General features: G+C 48.0%; 2 non-coding genes across 2 annotated transcripts; both read right to left on the reverse strand.

Moving 5' to 3' along the window:
* Positions 1 to 8,367: 8,367 nt before the first annotated feature.
* Positions 8,368 to 8,675, reverse strand: LOC147703499 (Nuclear RNase P). The gene has a single exon (XR_015298625.1).
* Positions 8,676 to 18,899: 10,224 nt separating this feature from the next.
* Positions 18,900 to 19,205, reverse strand: LOC147703500 (Nuclear RNase P). The gene has a single exon (XR_015298587.1).
* Between the last annotated feature and the right edge of the window lie 1,078 nt (positions 19,206 to 20,283).

The following is a 20,283-nucleotide window of genomic DNA, read 5'->3' on the forward strand; positions in this document are numbered from 1 at the left end:
CCTCGCCCAGGCCGATCCTAGTGAGAATGTTTAATTACCGCGACCGGGACGTCATCCTTCAAGCGGCGCGGGTCTCACCACCAGTGAAAGTTCTGAACTCTATAGTGGCGTTCTTCCCGGATTACACGGCGGAGGTGGCCAGGCGGCGGAAAACCTTCCTGGACATTAAAAAGGAACTCAGGAAACGAGAACTTCCATATTCTATGATCTTTCCGGCCAAGCTCCGGGTGGTGGCGGAGAACAGGACCTGGTTTTTCGACAACCCTGAGACTGCACGAGACTGGCTAGATGGCTGGCGTCCTGCCTCCCACTCTCGCCGCCCTGGACGGACTAAAAGTGGCCAACATCCGACCGACCAGGACGACGCTGGAGACGCTGATATGAACAGTGGCAGAAGCTCGCCAGTTAGAGACAGTGGCGACGGGAACCAGGAGGTAGACTTATGAACACTCGACAGGTATGAGACATTATTGTTTGGGACTGCGGCTGGAACCGCCATGGACACTGGGCCGAGGGCCTCTGCTGAGGGCATGAGGGGTCGCTAATTCCGGAGTACTCCTCACCTCCAATGAGCAAGTAACTGTGTGTTTTCTTTGGGGTGGGTCTAAGCACTCTGCTAAATTGGGGTGGCGGGCAGTTTTGAGTCCGTGTAGCAGGGAAGCAGGGCGGGCGGGAGTTCCGGGAACGGGGGGGTTTTGTTGGTTTGTTAGTTTGAATTGTTTGGCTCTAATAGTCATCTGGAAGTTACTCATAGTCACACATAACCGCATTCCATACACCGGGTATGCCACTGCTGATCTTCTAGCACTACGAAGACTCCAACATGCGATTAGTTACACATGGAGGGGAAGTCCTCCATCGACCATAGCTCCGTTCTACCCCATGGAATCCCAACTCACATACACGTTTACACGATGGCGGACCACCCACGGCCTAATAACATAACAACGGACACTGGGATAGGGCCTGTGCCACCGCTACAAATAATTTCATGGAATGTCCGGGGGTTGGGGGACAAAGTAAAGAGGGGACTGGTTCTGCAGTGTATCAGGCGACTGAACTGCGACATCGCCCTGCTTCAAGAAACACACTTGGTGGGTGCAGCTACCAGAGCTCTAGACAGAAGAGGTTATCACATGGTTGCACATTCGGATTTTACCTCAGGGTCCCGAGGGATGGGTGTTTGGGTGAGAAAAACATCGCGCTTCATACAACAATCCACAAAAACAGACAAACATGGCCGCTTCGCGGCAGTGTGTGGGCAATGGGAAGGTGTGCCCATTAATGTGGTGTCTGTATACATCCCGCCAGCGCTACATTCATCGGCACTTCCGGACCTGGGCAAATTTCTTCTGGAACTCCCGGATGGGGACCTGATGGTGGGCGGAGACTTCAATGCACTGGCCAATACTGACCAGGATAGATTCCCGATTCGCACCCCCACCACTGGCCCAACGAAATTCGGGGACTTTTTGGAGGCACAGGGTCTGGTCGATATTTGAAGGCAGCTCCACCCCACGGATCGCCATTATTCTTACTATTCATCCACTCATGACTGCCTGTCCCGCATTGACTACTTCCTTACACTGGGGGGTGGCAGACTCACGATTACTGACGTGCAGATTAGGCCCCGGGGTATATCAGATCATTCCCCCCTGACTGCCACACTGTCCTGCACAGCAGCGGCGCGCAAGCGAATCTATCCCATCTACCCTGGTTATCTTAAACTTCCTCCGGTTCGAAAAACCTTTAAAACAACCACCAAGCATTACTTCCAGGAAAATGCCGGCTCGGTATCTTCCCCGACAACACTGTGGGAAGCGTATAAGACGGTGTTGAGAGGCCAGGCAATCGCGGCCATAACCAACCATAAACGCAAGCAGAAACAGGAACTGATAGAGTTAGAACTGCAGTTGGAACAGGCTAACGCGGTCCATATGGCTGTACCGTCGGACGACACTCGACACGCATTACACCTCTGCCAGCAGCGACATGACGACCTTCTTAGATGACGGACGTTAGAGAATATAGAAACAACAGCGAGTAGGATTTATGATGTAGGCGATAAGGCCAACAAACTATTGGCCTGGTTAGACAGGAAACAAGGCGGCGGCAGGCACATTTTGCAATTGCGGGACCCGGAAGGGACGTGCCACACAAACCCCTCCAAAATTGTTGACCTCTTAGCGGATCACTTACAGGCAGTCTATACCCCGGGGGTGGTGGTCACGGCAGAGGCGGCAGAGCTAGCTCTCCAGGATGTAGAAGTAGAGACGCTGTCGCCGGAGGCGGTGACTGAGCTGGAAGCAGACCTCACGGTGGAAGAACTCCGTGTGGCGATAGGTGCACTGCATACAGGTAAAGCGTTGGGCCCTAATGGGATACCGATCGAATGGTTTCAAACAATGACGGATACCTTGGGCCTACCACTGTTGGCCATGTTCGAGGACTGCCGAAGGGCCGGGACACTGCCTTTGGACCAGCGTTTAGCGACTATAGTGGCCATCCCGAAACCGGGCAAGCCTCCCGAGGACTGTACGTCGTATCGCCCGATCTCGCTCCCCAATGCAGAGGCGAAGATTTTGGCGAAACTGATTGCAAATAGACTGACCCCGCATCTATCCCAACTGATCCACCCGGACCAATCGGGCTTCATGCCGCATAGGAGCACGGCACTAAATCTCCGTAGGGTGCATGGCGCACTGGCTCGAGCACATCTGCCGAAGGACTTATCCGAGTGTGACCATGTTCCCTCTACTTCTCACGATCTATGACAATACACTATAACCCGGAGTTTCTCCAGGTATGCGGATATACTCGGATTTAACACATCTGACCCCCGGATCCCATATAATGATTCCCGATCTCCCAACAACATCACACACGTGATGATAGTCTCTTTTGTCTTGATATAAAATATTTTTTCTATATCTCCCTGAAAATATAACAGATTAGTATCTAATCTGATCACCCCGGCAACCGATGACTTTCATAGTCTTTTTTCCCTTACTATTGCCCATGTGACCTTTCCGTTGCTATGACAACGACCGCATCAGGAAGTTCGGCGTTCTCCTCGAGGCTACCGCAGAGAGACGCTGAATCTTCACCGACCGGTAAGCCCACTTGACATCGGCTTCAGGCAATAATAATAAAGACAATGGCGCTTCCAACACTATAATAATGTTGCACCCCATTTCCCCCACAGGATACGTATCCAGATTTATACGGACGTAATCCTTCGAACATCGGGGACACAATGATATTCTCCACGCAATTCGGTAAGCTATGCCGACCACTAACCTCTCGTTTTGTATTACTGTACATTGGTTGGCCCTGGCTGAATACTGTTCCCTTTATACAGATACGTAGAGTGGTCCCCCTTGCTCAGTGCCCGAATCCTTTGCCTTATCCCAACGGGATATCGGACTTTACTTACCAAGTAAGTCTGATTTTTTCCTAGTTTTTGACATTATGATGCACTCGTTAAAATATAGTTTTAATGGGCATATTAATGATTTTTCTCAGGATTGAATGTCTCTCATCGATTCTTGTCCAGATTATTACCCACCAACACTGATTTACTCAGGTATGTTTTTTAATATGGTGTGTCTACCCCCATATTTTATCTTGCGATTCGGACAGCTTTGAGAATGACAATAATTTGGTTCTATTTCTTAAACTAGGTTGTCTGCCCCACTACCCGTCTCCCGTCCTGATGAAGACCCACGTGCAAGGATTCCATTGACTCCTGCTCCATTTGGGTCGAAACGTCGACACGCTCCCTTACCTTTAAACACAGCCTCCTCCTACCCACGATTCCTGTATAGTATGGACATTGGGGCATGTGTACCTTGAATTATTGTGTTGATTTGTGATCGCTTTACTGTTTATCCTACATTGAATTCATACTAATGTTTGATAGATACGTGGTTTTATTGTCACGATCCCTTCCTACACTACCCTCACGACTGCACGTCCCCCTTACCCCCAGGGGCACTAATACAACTGCAATTTGTGAATTTGTTTTTGGTTGCTTCTTTCCTATAATGTGAATTAAACATTATAGATGCATTTTTTGTTTATTCGATTCAATTAATTGTTTCTAACAATACGCTCTCCTCCCTCACTGGGACCCCTCTATTCTTAACGAAGGAGCCGGCGGCCATTTTGTCGCTGGACGCCAGAATGGCTTTTGATATGGTGGAGTGGCAATACCTGTTTGCAGTTCTGACCCGGATGGGTTTTGGAACAAAATTTTTATCGTGGGTTAGGCTTCTCTACACGGACCCGGTAGCCCATGTGGCGGCCAATGGCCATATCTCCCGAGCGATTCCTCTGGCGTGTGCGACTCGTCAGGGTTGCCCCTTATCCCCGCTATTGTTCGCGCTAGTCCTGGAACCACTCGCTATTGTTATTAGGAGAACACCACTACTGAAAGGTATTAAATGGACTGATGCCTGGGAAGACAGAGTATCCCTGTATGCTGATGATATGTTGGTCTACTTATCTGATCCCCAATCGAGTGTCCCAATATTATTGGCACTCTGTGATAAACATGGCTCGACCTCCGGATACACCATTAACTGGACAAAGTCGGTCCTTTATGTCCTGAAAGGCCCTATACCAATCCTTCCTGAACAGTGTCCTCTAGTGTTGACTGATGTCTCCTTTAAATACTTGGGCATACACGTCACCGGTGACACGAGCGTGTTCTATGATCGGAACCTGGCGCCCCCCCTCCTTCGCCTGAAAGCAGATGCCCGACACTGGACGGCCCTGCCACTCACGCTATTGGGGCGCGCTGCCTTATTTAAAATGATGGCGCTACCGCGCCTCCTGTATGCTCTGGAGAACACCCCAGATGTAATTCCGCTCTCCTACTTTCGTAAAGTCACCGCAGTGGTGACTACCCTGCTGTGGGGTGAACGTCCACCGAGAATTGCCCACGTTAAACTTAACCGTGGTTGGTATGATGGGGGAATAGCACTACCAAATGTACAACTTTACTACTGGGCATCCCAACTTAAAGTAATTAATCAATGGATCCACGCACCACACGATGACCCGGCATATTTGGCTGATAGGACCCAATTGGGGACGCAAAGTTTGTTGGCCCCGTTATACAACCCGAGTCTTCTTAAGGGACTGATTGGCCCTACTAAGCATACAGTTACTTTATGGTACAGGGCGCTCACACGGCTAAAATGGAAGGGGGTCATCACGAAGCTGACCCCACTTTGGGACACCCAAAAATTGGGTTGCCTTAAGTCCAGCAAGGGGTTCACCCAGTGGGATAATATAGGCATCTCAACGGTGGGAGATCTTTGGACGTCCACAGGGGTGCTTCCCTTTTTACAACTGCAACAACAATACGCACTAGGCCCCACTGAAACCTATAGGTACATCCAGATAAGGCACGCTTTGCTGGCGGTACTGGAACCGGGGTCCACCATCCCAGAGTCCTCACCCCTAGAAGACCGGCTTCTTACAAACTTTCTGCAAACACGTGCCACTTCACTCACATATCGCAAACTGTTGAACAATCTCCCGGATCTCCTGCAGAATTTACGAGAGAAATGGGAAAGTGAGTTAGGAGCTATGGATGAGACGGATTGGAATGCTGCTATGGCGTCTCCAAGAGAGGCGGGGGTATCGGCCAGGTTTAGGCTCATACAACTAAAAATACAACATAGAGTATATTACACAAGGACTACCCTACATAAAATACATAGGGCTGAAACCCCTCACTATCTCAGGGGATGTGGGGAGGATGGTACATTATTGCATACACTGTGGGATTGCCCGTCCATAAGGAGGTATTGGCAACAGGTCATGAGGACAATGTCCCAGGCTCTTGACACTTCCCTTACGCCGGAGCCACGCCTCTGCCTACTGAATATTTGGGAGGGTACTGACCTTAATCTTAGACAACAGCAGTGGGTTACTATCGGTACAATGGTGGCCAAGCGCGACGTGGCACAAAGATGGGGGTGGCGGAGATACCCACGTTGGCATTGTGGTGCAGGACTATGGATAAATTGATGTTAACTGAAAGAACTGTGTATAAAATGAGAGCTAACCCAAAGAAATGGAACAAGGTATGGGAGGCATGGAATAGATACAGAGGAGACATATGTGAACCGCTGCCGGAGGACGAAGACGACGATTCGGTGGATGAGGAGGAACTGGTCGATTGAATCGGGGGGGTATTCCGGGGAGGGACCGGGAATGTTCCTTTGCTAATAGAGATTTAGACTTTGTTTGGTGCTTGAGGGGGGAGGGGTATCTACCTGGGTAATTGGGATCGGCATACTTCATTGACATCGTTTTTTGCTTTGTGACTATATACCACAGATGAGCCATTGAGTTTGTTCTGTTTACTTTTTAACATAAAAACAAAAAATGGACTAGAAAAAGTAAGGTTTCATAAATTCAATTATTGTATCGTGATGGCATTCCACATCATTTCCAACGTTCGCTGCCAGACCGGAGGGTTGTCGGCTGAATAGCTGTGTGAAAGTACGAACTACTGCATTACCATACGAAATGTATGACTGACCAGATGTACTGATGTTATTTTGATGGTAACTGTCAATAAAAATCTTACACCAAAAAAAAAAAAAAGGTACTTAGATGATTTCTTTAAATTTGTAAGCAGTTGTGAAACTGCTTACCATAATTTCTCTGATTTTCTGTTATCTCTAAGCAAATTACCAGTTATATTTTTGAATTGATGAAAACCATGGGGACGGCAGCCAGGCTAAATCTTGGTGTTGGGTTTTGTTATGTCCTTGGTACATTGTGATCTGCTCGGCATGCCCTTGGTTCTTTAGGGGGTCATGACCGCAGTGCTTTTATAGACTAGAGCGGGAGTGGGGCATCAGTGCAGCAATGTCTTATGCTCAGGCTAAATCACGGAAGACTCAGAAGTTGACAAGTAGGCAGATGGCCATTTAACTCCCCTCCACAGCACTGTAAACTGTCAAAAGAATTCCACATGCATGAGCATTGACCTTTCAATTAAAGTACACTTCAGCTCTGTCCTAGACGCCTTAAAAATAGGTTCATTCAAAGATCTGTTTAGCTTCCCATTACTTCTTCTTCTCTAATTACGGTGCCTTTCCATCTCCACCGACAAATTAAGACTCAGTAGAAATGCTACCCTGGTATAGAGATTCTATTCTCAATAAATCGCACATCGTCAGACTCAGGAGAATCACTACCTGCTGTCATTCATTTTTATTTCATTCCAGCTCCAATTAATGCAACTAAAGATTTAACTTTGCTTATGTGGATATTCAACATTCCTAATGCCACCAAATCTCCATTAGTTAGAGCTTTTCCTGCCCCTCCATGACTATATTTTTATGACCTGCTTGTAAAATTCCTCCTTTAGCTGCTATTCACGGAGAACTTCTTAATTCTCTTTTGGACTATTATTCGTCACTGTCCTCCTGGACGTTTGCCAGTTTTCTGCATTGGCCTCTTCTTCCGTTGTGCTTTGGATACTGCTCTGAGGTGAATATCGATTCCTTTGATATTTGCATTACAAATGCTGTAAAACATGAAAATACAGACATTCTAAATCCTTTCTCATTTAGGACTTCTACTTGCCTCATAAAATCTTCCAACTCTTTGATATTTGAAGCCTGTTATTTCTGCATCCTAGCTCCATATTCCAAACTGTATATATTGTGAACCTGATACCCTCCATATCCAGCTGCATTGTGCCATTGATGCTCTCACTGCTTACCTTTCTTTAGACCTGGTTGTTGGTCCATGACTTGTCACTCTGCATGATACTTTGATAATTGGCTGGATATGTACTTATGTACAGGTCTGAGTTTTTAAAGAAGTTAGTGGCTGACCGGCTATACCAAATCTTATGAGATAAATAATGGGGAGCTCATCTTGAAAGTTGGAGAAAATACTACACATGTTAAGTCTCATGCCTAATAGAGGTGGAAACTGTTGTCTGAATAGTCCCTGATGTCAAGAATTTAGAAGTGAATGCCAGGAAATATGTTTGAAATACTAATAGACAATTGAAACAGAATTTAGCATTTTTTGTAGAAAGGGAAAAATAGATGTTTTAAACTTACAAAATTCAGTTTATAGTGCGTTATTGCACATGGTCAATAAGCAAACATGTCCTAAAATGGAGGGCGATTGTCTGAATTGTTGCCAAATGTTCAGTTTTGTGAAAAAGTTCCTTTTATTTTGGATGCAACTCAGAAAAAAAGGTTGAAAGAAAGACTTTATTATGATTGACACAGTACATTTCAGGCACACTAAACATATGTTCTGTAGTATTTTGATTGATCTCTGCATTGACAGTGTTTGAAATTGACGTATATGCTGTGTATTACAGGATGGATACACAATCAATGTCCAGTGTAATGAGACATTGTCTCATCTCAACCATTGCACTCAGCCCAGCCAACCACAAGCCACTTTCAATACCAGGAGAACAGCATCAGCTGACTGGGAATCAGAAACTTGGCCCAGCACAACCTCTTTTGCAGCAGCTGCCAGCCACAGGTTTCTGGTTGCTTGTTCTCCTTGCTCAGGAGATCCCTGCTAGGAAGGTGACTAGCTCTTGTCTCAGACCTTTCCAAAGGTGAGGGAGTAACAAATGCACTCAGCCAGTGATCTCTATGTTGAGCTTCCTCTGCTCTAATGCTCAAACTCATCAATGCAGTATATATATGTTAGTTTTCAAGTTACTCACACTCATAGGGTGAGCATGACGGGAATTTGATTCATCTCGTTTGCAGCACTACTGTCACTGCAGCCATAAAAACATGATGCAAAATAGCACAAAAAAGCAACACTTTGATTGAAAATGTTAGTCTCTCTCACACAAGGATCAATGCTCATTTGCATATTGCATCATTCACATTCAGCCTCATTTACATGCAAATCTGAAGAGTGGTGCACATTTAATGCTAATGGATAGGCAGAGATTAATAGTCTAGCTTCAGGAAATATCTCTCAAGATAAATTCTTGATGATATTTGGCACTTATTAAAAGAAGAGCCAGATCACAGTAACTTCAATTGAAGTATGTCTACTATTTGATAGTATATTAAAAAGGTACTTAGATGATTTCTTTAAATTTGTTAGCAGTTGTGAAACTGCTTACCATCATTTCTCTGATTTTTTGTTTACTCTAAGCAAATTACCAGCTATATTTTTGAATTGATGAAAACCATGGGGACGGCAGCCAGGCTAAATCTTGGTGTTTCTTTACAGGGTAATGTTATGTCCTTGGTACATTGTGATCTGCTCGGCATGCCCTTGGTTCTTTAGGGGGTCATGACCGCAGTGCTTTTATAGACTAGAGCGGGAGTGGGGCATCAGTGCAGCAATGTCTTCTGCTCAGGCTAAATCACGGAAGACTCAGAAGTTGACAAGTAGGCAGATGGCCATTTAACTACCCTCCACAGCACTGTAAACTGTCAGAAGAATTCCACATGCATGAGCATTGACCTTTCAATTAAAGTACACTTCAGCTCTGTCCTAGACGCCTTAAAAATAGGTTCATTCAAAGATCTGTTTAGCTTCCCATTACTTCTTCTTCTCTAATTACGGTGCCTTTCCATCTCCACCCGACAAATTAAGACTCAGTAGAAATGCTGCCCTGGTATAGAGATTCTATTCTCAATTAATCGCACATCGTCAGACTCAGGAGAATCAGCACCTGCTGTCATTCATTTTTATTTCATTCTAGCTCCAATTAATGCAACTAAAGATTTAACTTTGCTTATGTTTATATTCAACATTCCTAATGCCACCAAATCTCCATTAGTTAGAGCTCTTCCTGCCCCTCCATGACTATATTTTTTTGACCTGCTTGTAAAATTCCTCCTTTAGCTGCTATTCACGGAGAACTTCTTAATTCTCTTTTAGACTATTATTCGTCACTGTCCTCCTGGACGTTTGCCAGTTTTCTGCATTGGTCTCTTCTTCTGTGGTGCTTTGGATACTGCTCTGAGGTGAATATCTATTCCTTTGAGATTTGCATTACAAATGCTGTAAAACATGAAAATACAGACATTAATAATAATAATAATAATAAAACCATTTATTAAGCGCCTGGTTACACTGAACAGTGTGTCCCCGCGCTATCGAACCCCATCATTAGACCATCAGACCAACCAGATCAGTAGAATCTCTAACCAACAAGACCGCTAGTCTTTAGGGAAGAGATGCGTCTTAAGTTTCAAACGGAATCTCTTCTCGGAGGGTTCCATCCGCAATTCAAGAGGTAATTTATTCCAATGGGAGGCTGCTAAATAACAAAAAGAGCGGCCGCCCATTTTGGCTTTAAAAATGCGAGGAACTGAAAACAACATACTGCCCGATGATCTTAAGTGACGTTTTGGGCGGTGGATACTGAGGAGCTTGTTTAGATAAGGGGGTCCTTTCCCTTGTGCAATACGATGGGAAATGCACAGGGCCTTGAAAAGTATACGCTCCTTTATAGGAAGCCAGTGCAATTTGGATAAAGCATCCTTTCCTGAAGCTCTGCGTGGAAGGTTGAGAACTAGGCGGGCAGCCATATTCTGGACTCTTTGAAGTTGTTTCAGACCTTTTTGGCTCAGCCCTATAAGTAGGGCATTGCCATAGTCAAGATGTGGGGTGACTAGGGCATGGACAAGAGATTTCCTTGTATTCATCGGGACTAGGTCAAGGACCTTACGCAGGATTTTGAGAACTGCGTAACATTTACCGGTAACCTTTTCGATATGCTTCGCATACGAGAGTTTGGTGTCTAGTATCATTCCCAAATTCTTGGCTGAATCCGTAGGAACAGGGGTCTGACCAAGTTCTGCTGGCCACCAGTCTGATGACCATGCTGAAGGAGCCTTACCAATGAGCAACACCTCAGTTTTGTCTCCATTCAGACGCAAACAGTTATTATTCATCCAGCTCGCTACAGCTGAGAGACAAGCTGAGAAGTTGATAGCTGTCTCTTCTCCATCTTGACTGAGTGTAATTATTAGTTGCGTGTCATCGGCGTAAGTTATAATATTAACACCGAAGGACTCAACTATACGTGCAAGGGGTTCCATGTACAGGTTGAACAAGGTAGGGCTCAAACTTGAGCCCTGTGGAACCCCGTGCTTCAGCTGTCTGGGAGTGGATTTGAATGGCGGACAATGAATTTGGAAACTTCTATTTTCCAAAAATGACTTTAGCCACTCATATGCATCTCCTTCAACTCCAATCTCTGTAAGACGTGACAGCAGCGTAGAGTGTGACACAGTATCAAAAGCTGCGCTTAAGTCAAGTAACACAAGCGCTGCTGTCTGGCCTTTATCAGCTATTTGCCTCATCAGTTCTGTTGAGTAGAGGACTGCCGATTCAGTAGAGTATTGAGCTCTGAAGCCAGATTGAGTAGGGTGAAGAAATCGCCCCTGCTCCAAATGTTCCATAAGCTGTATATTTACAATTTTTTCTGCCACTTTCATACAGAAGGGTAACAGAGAGATTGGGCGGAGATTCTGAAGATGAGACACGTGCAGATTAGCTTTCTTTTTTAATGGAATAACCTGAGCTCTTTTCCAAGGTTTAGGTACCTGCTTTTCAGAGAAAGAAAGGGAGACGAGGTGACTTATGTGATCTATTAAAACATCTGTGATGTCAGTGAAGCATTTAGGTGGAACAGCATCGTTAGGTGAACCTGATTTCACACTTTTAACAATGCGAAGCATAGACTGGCGGTCTGGCATCACAAAACTGTTTAAGCACCTAGATCTATCTGGGCAACTGTCTGTCATCTTCACCTGCATAGAAATTGCAGGTATTATGGTGAATGAGGCGTGAATTGTGTCCACTTTATTTATAAAGTGATCTGCTATGGAATTGCATAGATCATTGGACAGCATATCCTGAGCCAATAGTCTGTTGGGGACCGTAATTTCTTTATATATGGCAAAGAGTTCTTTGGCAGGATTGTTTGCATTCAGGATTCTGTCATTAAAACATTTACTCTTTGCTGCTCTGATCATTTTAGAGTATTTACTTAGTTCAGTTTTGTAAAGTTGTTTGCTCTCTATATTATAATCTCTCCTCCAGAGACGTTCCAATTTTTTGCATGTGGCTTTAGCTCTTTTTAATTCGTCAGTAAACCAAGGAGCCGTTTTGTTACATCTTACTGGGGTTTTAGTGGTCCACGGTGCGATTTTATCCAATGCCTTTTCCATCCATTCTTCATAAGCCGTCCAGCTTTTGGATAGATTATTACTCAAGGGAGGGGGACTTTCCAATAAGGCCTGCCTATAAGCTTCTTGCGTAAATCTCTTCCAATTCCTGCGCCTATGGGACATGGAATTATGGAATTTCGTAGTGTTAGAGACGTGAGAGATTTCAAAAGCAATAAGCTTATGGTCTGACCAAGGAATTGTGAGGGGAGGGGCAGTCAGAATAGAATCCCAGTTCGCAAATAGCGGGTCAAGTAAATGACCTGATTGATGAGTGGACGTGGTAAATTGCAGTTCTAACATCAGGGATTTGAGTGCCCCTAGGAGAGATTGTGCTTCTATGCACTCTGTATTATCAAAGTGGATATTTAAGTCCCCTAGCAGGAGAAAATGGTTGTATCTAACTGCTGGTTGGATAATTGCATCTAATAGACTGTCGCAAAAAGTTGCAGCAGGACCTGGTGGTCTATAGAGCAAGTAGCCATTTATGGTGAGTTTCGGGGAAATCATAATAGAATTCTAAATCCTTTCTCATTTAGGACTTCTACTTGCCTCATAAAATCTTCCAACTCTTTGATATTTGAAGGCTGTTATTGCTGCATCCTAGCTCCATATTCCAAACTGTATATATTGTGAACCTGATACCCTCCATATCCAGTTGCATTGTGCCATTGATGCTCTCACTGCTTACCTTTCTTCAGACGTGGTTGTTGGTCCATGACTTGACAGTCTCCAGAATACTCTGATAATTGGCTGGATATGTACTTATGTACAGTTCTGAGTTTTTAAAGAAATAAGTGGCTGACCCGCTATACCAAATCTTATGAAATAAATAATGGGGAGCTCATCTTGAAAGTTGGAGAAAATACTACACATGTTAAGTTTCATGCCTAATAGAGGTGGAAACTGTTGTCTGAATAGTCCCTGATGTCAAGAATTTAGAAGTGAATGCTAGGAAATTTGTTTGAAATATTAATAGACAATTGAAACAGAATTTAGCATTTTTTGTAGAAAGGGAAAAATAGATGTTTTAAACTTACAAAATTCAGTTTATAGTGCGTTATTGCACATGGTCAATAAGCAAACATTTCCTAAAATGGAGGGCGATTGTCTGAATTGTTGCCAAATGTTCAGTTTTGTGAAAAAGTTCCTTTTATTTTGGATGCAACTCAGAAAAAAAAGGTTGAAAGAAAGACTTTATTATGATTTACACAGTACATTTCAGGCACACTAAACATATGTTCTGTAGTATTTTGATTGATCTCTGCATTGACAGTGTTTGAAATTGACGTATATGCTGTGTATTACAGGATGGATACACAATCAATGTCCAGTGCATTGATGAAGTGAGTGGAAAATTGTCTGAATTTTGGTGAAGAATATATCCTGGAAAAAGCTACGAAAGCATGCTGTTGAGATCATTATGATATGATATGAGATCTATTCAGTGTTTCTGTTTGATGACAACAAAGTAGTACTGGAGGAAAAGCACTGTTAGTCATTTTTTCTTAGCACTTACAGTATAGTGTGTGATGCCCCGGTTACTTACCGGTAATCTTCATTACTCCGAGTATGGTCTTCCTCGCCACATGACTTACAAAGTGAGCTTCAGCTCCACGACAGAACCCTCCAAAGCAAAAAAAGCCTCCCACCCCCGCCCAACCAACAGCCTGAACTACCAAGCAAACAATGAAGCCGATAGCCAGACAGGGAGGGGGGGAGGGAACTCATGTGGTGAGGAAGACCATACTCGGAGTAATGAAGATTACCGGTAAGTAACCGGGGCATTACCTCCTCGTTAGTCTTCCTCGCCACATGACTTACAAAGTGAGCAAATACCCAAGCCAAAAAAGGCTTCATTGACCACCATAAGAACAACACCACACGGTGATGCAGAGAAACCAATACAAGGTTTATTCAGTACAATGCAAAGAAAACAGGAATTACAGCAAACCTGAATCAAGACATCAAGAAAAAGAGGCCATCAAGGAGCCACAGCTCCCGCACTCAGAACGGCCCCAGCGAAGTCCCCAGGGACAGAACCACCCAAGACAACGCGATAGTGTTCCATGAACATGTGGGGGGACGACCACGTCGCCGCCCGACAAATCTCCTCCGTGGAGACACCCTTGAAGGAGGCCCAGGACACAGACACACTCCGAGTGGGCCGACCCTGGACCCCCGTCGGTACCGCGGAACCCAGTGAAGCAAAGGAAAGGACGATAGCCAGTGCAAGCCAGCGACTCAAGGTGGAAAGAGAGGGCTGGTGGCCAGAATGAACGGAACTGAAAGTCACGAACAGGCTATCACACCGGGAAAGGGAAGATGTGCGCTCAAGACAAACCAAAACAGCACGCCGGACATCCAGCAAGGACAAGGAAGGATCCGTGTCGGGAGGGAAAAAAGGTAACGACACCTCCCCAGACCTGTACACCAGGGAAGGAACCTTGGGAAGCAAACGGGGTTCATGACGGAGAAGCAACCTGTCAGGCAAAACCCGCAAGACGGGAGGGGAGCGGAGGAAAGAACCCAGCTCGCCCACCTGCCCGGCAGACACCACGGCCACCAGGAACCGCCTAGCCACCGAGGCCAGGGGTACAAAGGGGGGACCCCGAAGAGCTCGCAGAACGAGAGGGAGATCCCAAGGGGGAGACAGGCAGAGCGTCCGAGGGCGACGGAGAAAACAACTCCGGAGCAAACGAGCCACCAGGGAATCCAGCCCGTCGAAATCCGGACTGCGGAAGGCCCGCAAGGCCGCCCGCCGGGCCCACAGGAAAGAAGGGGCCAAGTCCAAGGAAAACCCCTCAGCAAGGAAAACCAAGACCCGCAAGGGATCCACGGAGGCGGGGCAGCACCCAGCAGACCGCACCAACACGAGAAAGAAACCCAGTGCCGGGCATAGGACGAAAAGGTGGAAGGCCTGCGAGAGCCTTGCAGCAAATCCACTACTCCAGAAGAACAACCCCAGCAAGCAGCGTCACCCGCTCAAGAGCCAGGCCTGCAGATGGAGCCGGCGCAACACCGACTCTGGGAGCGGGGGGCCCTTCAGATGAAAGGGAAGATCCGGGATCGGCCAGTAGGCCCGAACCGCCAGCTCGCAAAGGAGAGGGTACCAGGGGCGGCGGACCCAGCCGGGAACCACCAGAAGCACCCTGGCCCTGTCCAAGCGAATCTTGCAGAGGACCCGGGGAATCAGAGGGAACGGGGGAAATGCGTACAGAAGACTGGAGGGCCAAGCGAATGACAGAGCATCCACACGCCATACCCCCGGAACCGGGAGGAGAGAGCAGAACATGGGTAGGAGGGCCGAGTTCCTGTCCGCGAACAGATCCACCAGCGGCAGACCGAAGCGAGACACCAGGCGTTGAAACACCACCGGAGTCAGGAAGAGACAAGGCAACGAAGGAAAGAACCGACTCAGTTGATCCGCCTCCACATTGTCGGACCCCGGGAGATAGACAGCCCGAAGAGACAGGACCGACGACTCCGCCCAAGACAACTCCTGAGCTAGCAACCAAAGGGAGCGAACCCTGCACCCCCCTGATGGTTGACATAGCTCCTCACAACCTGGTTGACTGTCCTGACCAAGACATGGCGACCCCGTAGAGAAGGAGCAAAATTACGGCAGGCCAGGAGGACAGCCTTCAACTCCCGAAAGTTCGAGGAGCAGCGCGACAGTAGGAGAACCCAACGACCCCGCGCCCAAGGCCGCCCCCAGCCGAGGATACTGGCATCGGACGAGACCACCCTGGACGGGGATACCAAGGAGGAAAGACCCCCGGGGAGGCGAGACTCCACCTACCAGCCAACCCAACTCCGAATGAAGCAGAGGGGAGACCGGGTCCAGGCACACTACCCCCGAACGAGGACAAGGCCGAGACGGGGACAGAAGGGACTACCTCCCATAGAGCAGGGCTGTCTGACGTGAAGCCTCAACCCTGAAAAAGAAGAGGCCGAGAAGCCTCACACGTCCAGACAAGGAACACCAAGACCTCCTCCCGGTGAAGCAGGACCACCAGGTGGGTCAGGAGTACAGCCTAACTGAGAGTGGGAACCCCCACTCGTAGAACTGGAAAAAACCATCCGGCCACTCAGTCCAACCCACGGGACATGGAAGGAAGGAGACCAGAAAAAGCAGCAAAGCCGCCGAGAGCCAACTCGAACACAAAATAGTGGAATGGCGGGAAACAACCATACCAAAACCAATACAGGCCGAAAACATTCCAGAAAACCCTCCAGATCAGACAAAGGAAGGAGTAGGTGCCTGAAACCTTCGAGAAGGTGGGAACCCGTGGAAGGCCCGCAAGACAAGCACGACCAAACACCGGCCAGCAAGCCCGAAGAGCCCAAGATCCGAGACGGACACGTCCCATGCCGGGATGAAACGGTGGAGACAGCCCCCCCCCCACAGGGAAACCCCCTGGAGGGAGACGGCCGAAAGCCAGGACCTAGTGGTGGAAAGGGAGCGGCCGCCCCAGGACGAGACCGGGAAAAGTCGAAGAACGGGGTGCCCCGGCCACGACCCATCCCTCGAAAGGGCGAGCCGCCCTCACCCATAGGTGGACGAGGAGAAAAAGGTAGGCCGCGCCCAGGGAAACGGGCCCCATACGAAAGGAAAGGAGACCGCCAATATCGGCCTCCCGCAATAAACACCGAATCCACCAGAGCAAGCACCCCTGGCCGCCACCGACGTCCCGGCCGCAGCCAGACCAGACGCCGAACCAGCAACGCAGTGCCACAGCGGCCGTAGCCGCACCCAGTGTAGGAAAAATAGGCTCAGGCCCTGAATGGCGAAAAAAAGCCGTAGCCCAAGAGCGGATAGCAGTCGCCTCCACGCGCTCGACCCCAGGGCCAGCGGGGTAGGCGCCCACCGAAATGAACGCACCCCGCGAAGACAGACTCACCACCAGAGAGTCCACCCCCGCCGCCAGAGGAAAATCACCAGTGAACCATACCCCCTCAACGCCCATCACGACGGACGCAAGCAGAGGAAGGGAGATCGAAGACATGCGTAGAAAACGCACCATGAGAACCCCGGGAACCATCCCCGCCGCCGGAGGAGGATAATGCAGTCATTACAGGCACCGAGGCGAGAATTATCAGGACCGTGGAAACTTGAGCCCATGACCCGACAATGCGGGGATTGAACCCTGGTCCCGGGCCAGACCGCACCATTGAGCCACACTACTCGCCTAGATGAGTGAAAAAACACACTATCCACCCCCCCCACCACCTCCTCAGACGGAGCGGGGACCACTGAGGGTGACAAGGTGAGGAGGGGCCAGGGCATCCCGCTGAGCAAGGACACCAAGCAGGAACAGCGCAGAAACCAAAAAAAGGGGAGACAATGCAGACCAGGAGTCGGAACCCGACCCCGTCTAAACATGGGAGAGCGGACAAAAAGAGCGCAGTACACCTCAGTCCCGAGTCACCGGACGAGCGAGAGATACCGCCGAGAGCAGCACTTACTGGCCCGAGGGCGATCCAGGCGTCAGGACACCACCTCCCCTGGAGGAATTTCCGGGCCCCAGGACGCCGGACAGGCTGTAGCCAGCAGGGGAAAGCAGCCGGGACCTGGAAGGCGAAGGCAGTCCCACAAGCAGCACCTGGCGCAACAAAAAAAACACCCCGCCCACAAGAGGCGGGAAGCGCCAATCCCAGCGCGGCAACCCGCCACGGGCTGGAGGGAAGAAAAACCCCCCTGCCGGCGGCAGCGACCAGCGCCGCGAAATGATGCAGACCGGCAGAAGGGGAGCACCGGGACCCGGATAGCAGAGCCCCCGAGGACAACCAGAAAGCCGAGGTAGGACAGCGCCCGCCCCAGCCGCACAAACGCGGCCGACCGGGACGCGCCTCAATCACCTCATCCGGTTCTAGACACATTAAATAGTAGATGTACATAGCGCATACAAACACCCGGCGGTTAGCAGCACACCTGCAAGGGGGCCCGCATATGAAATAGCACTACCACAAGAACAAGTTGCGTGTAGCAGACATGAAAACGCCAAAGTTTTCCCAAGCCGCCAAAGTAAATGCGCCAGCCCCAGCCGCCCAAACGCGGCCGTCAGGGATGCGCCGCAAGACGCACTTGCGGCCCCATGCGCGAGCACCAAGGATGCCGAGCCCGCCACACTAAAAAGCCAACGGCGGCCACTCCACGCAAGGTGCCAGTCAGCAACCGGAGCCCCATCAAGGAAACAGGAGAACCCCCAGCGCCGGACCCCAGAGCCCAAGGGCCCCAACAGTAACGACCGGGGGAAGACAAAGGAATGCATACATCCCCGGCCGCCCCCCCCCCTGTAAACCCTTGGCACGCTAGAGCAGCACCTAACCTGTCCCACAGGACAGGGGGAAGAAAGAGGGGGGGATTGAAGTTCCAGGAACCAGGGACCGCTAAAGCAGGACCCTCACCCTAAAACCCAAGGACCCGCTAAAGCAGGTCCAACCTTACCTGAACAGCGCCTCTGGAGAGAATCGCGCACAACAAAAAAAACAGGCTGTTGGTTGGGCCGGCCCGCCTCTTATAGAGGTCAGGGGTGACTGGTCGGCCATGTTGGGAGGGGGTGGGAGGCTTTTTTTGCTTTTTTTGCTTTGGAGGGTTCTGTCGTGGAGCTGAAGCTCACTTTGTAAGTCATGTGGCGAGGAAGACTAACGAGGAGGTAATGCATATTCAATTTAGGAAAAAATATGAGCAGATGAAGAGTAGTCTTAATTGGGTAATGAGACATTGTCTCATCTCAACCATTGCACTCAGCCAAGCCAACCACAAGCCACTTTCAATACCAGGAGAACAGCATCAGCTGACTGGGAATCAGAAACTTGGCCCAGCACAACCTCTTTTGCAGCAGCTGCCAGCCACAGGTTTCTGGTTGCTTGTTCTCCTTGCTCAGGAGATCCCTGCTAGGAAGGTGACTAGCTCTTGTCTCAGACCTTTCCAAAGGTGAGGGAGTAACAAATGCACTCAGCCAGTGACCTCTATGTTGAGCTTCCTCTGCTCTAATGCTCAAACTCATCAGTGCAGTATATATATGTTAGTTTTCAAGTTACTCACACTCATAGGGTGAGCATGACGGGAATTTGATTCATCTCGTTTGCAGCACTACTGTCACTGTAGCCATAAAAACATGATGCAAAATAGCACAAAAAAGCAACACTTTGATTGAAAATGTTAGTCTCTCTCACACAAGGATCAATGCTCATTTGCATATTGCATCATTCACATTCAGTCTCATTTACATGCAAATCTGAAGAGTGGTTCAAATTTAATGCTAATGGATAGGCAGAGATTAGTAGTCTAGCTTCAGGAAATATCTCTCAAGATAAATTATTGATGATATTTGGCACTTATTAAAAGAAGAGCCAGATCACAGTAACTTCAATTGAAGTAGGTCTACTATTTGATAGTATATTAAAAAGGTACTTAGATGATTTCTTTAAATTTGTTAGCAGTTGTGAAACTGCTTACCATAATTTCTCTGATTTTCTGTTTACTCTAAGCAAATTATCAGCTATATTTTTGAATTGATGAAAACCATGGGGACGGCAGCCAGGCTAAATCTTGGTGTTTCTTTACAGGGTAATGTTATGTCCTTGGTACATTGTGATCTGCTCGGCATGCCCTTGGTTATTTAGGGGGTCATGACCGCAGTGCTTTTATAGACTAGAGCGGGAGTGGGGCATCAGTGCAGCAATGTCTTCTGCTCAGGCTAAAGCACGGAAGACTCAGAAGTTGACAAGTAGGCAGATGGCCATTTAACTGCCCTCCACAGCACTGTAAACTGTCAGAAGAATTCCACATGCATGAGCATTGACCTTTCAATTAAAGTACACTTCAGCTCTGTCCTAGACGCCTTAAAAATAGGTTCATTCAAAGATCTGTTTAGCTTCCCATTACTTCTTCTTCTCCTCTAATTACGGTGCCTTTCCATCTCCACCCGACAAATTAAGATTCAGTAGAAATGCTGCCCTGGTATAGAGATTCTATTCTCAATTAATCGCACATCGTCAGACTCAGGAGAATCACCACCTGCTGTCATTCATTTTTATTTCATTCCAGCTCCAATTAATGCAACTA

This window comes from Lissotriton vulgaris, chromosome 7, assembly GCF_964263255.1.
Source record: "Lissotriton vulgaris chromosome 7, aLisVul1.2, whole genome shotgun sequence".
NCBI classification, from domain to species: domain Eukaryota; kingdom Metazoa; phylum Chordata; class Amphibia; order Caudata; family Salamandridae; genus Lissotriton; species Lissotriton vulgaris.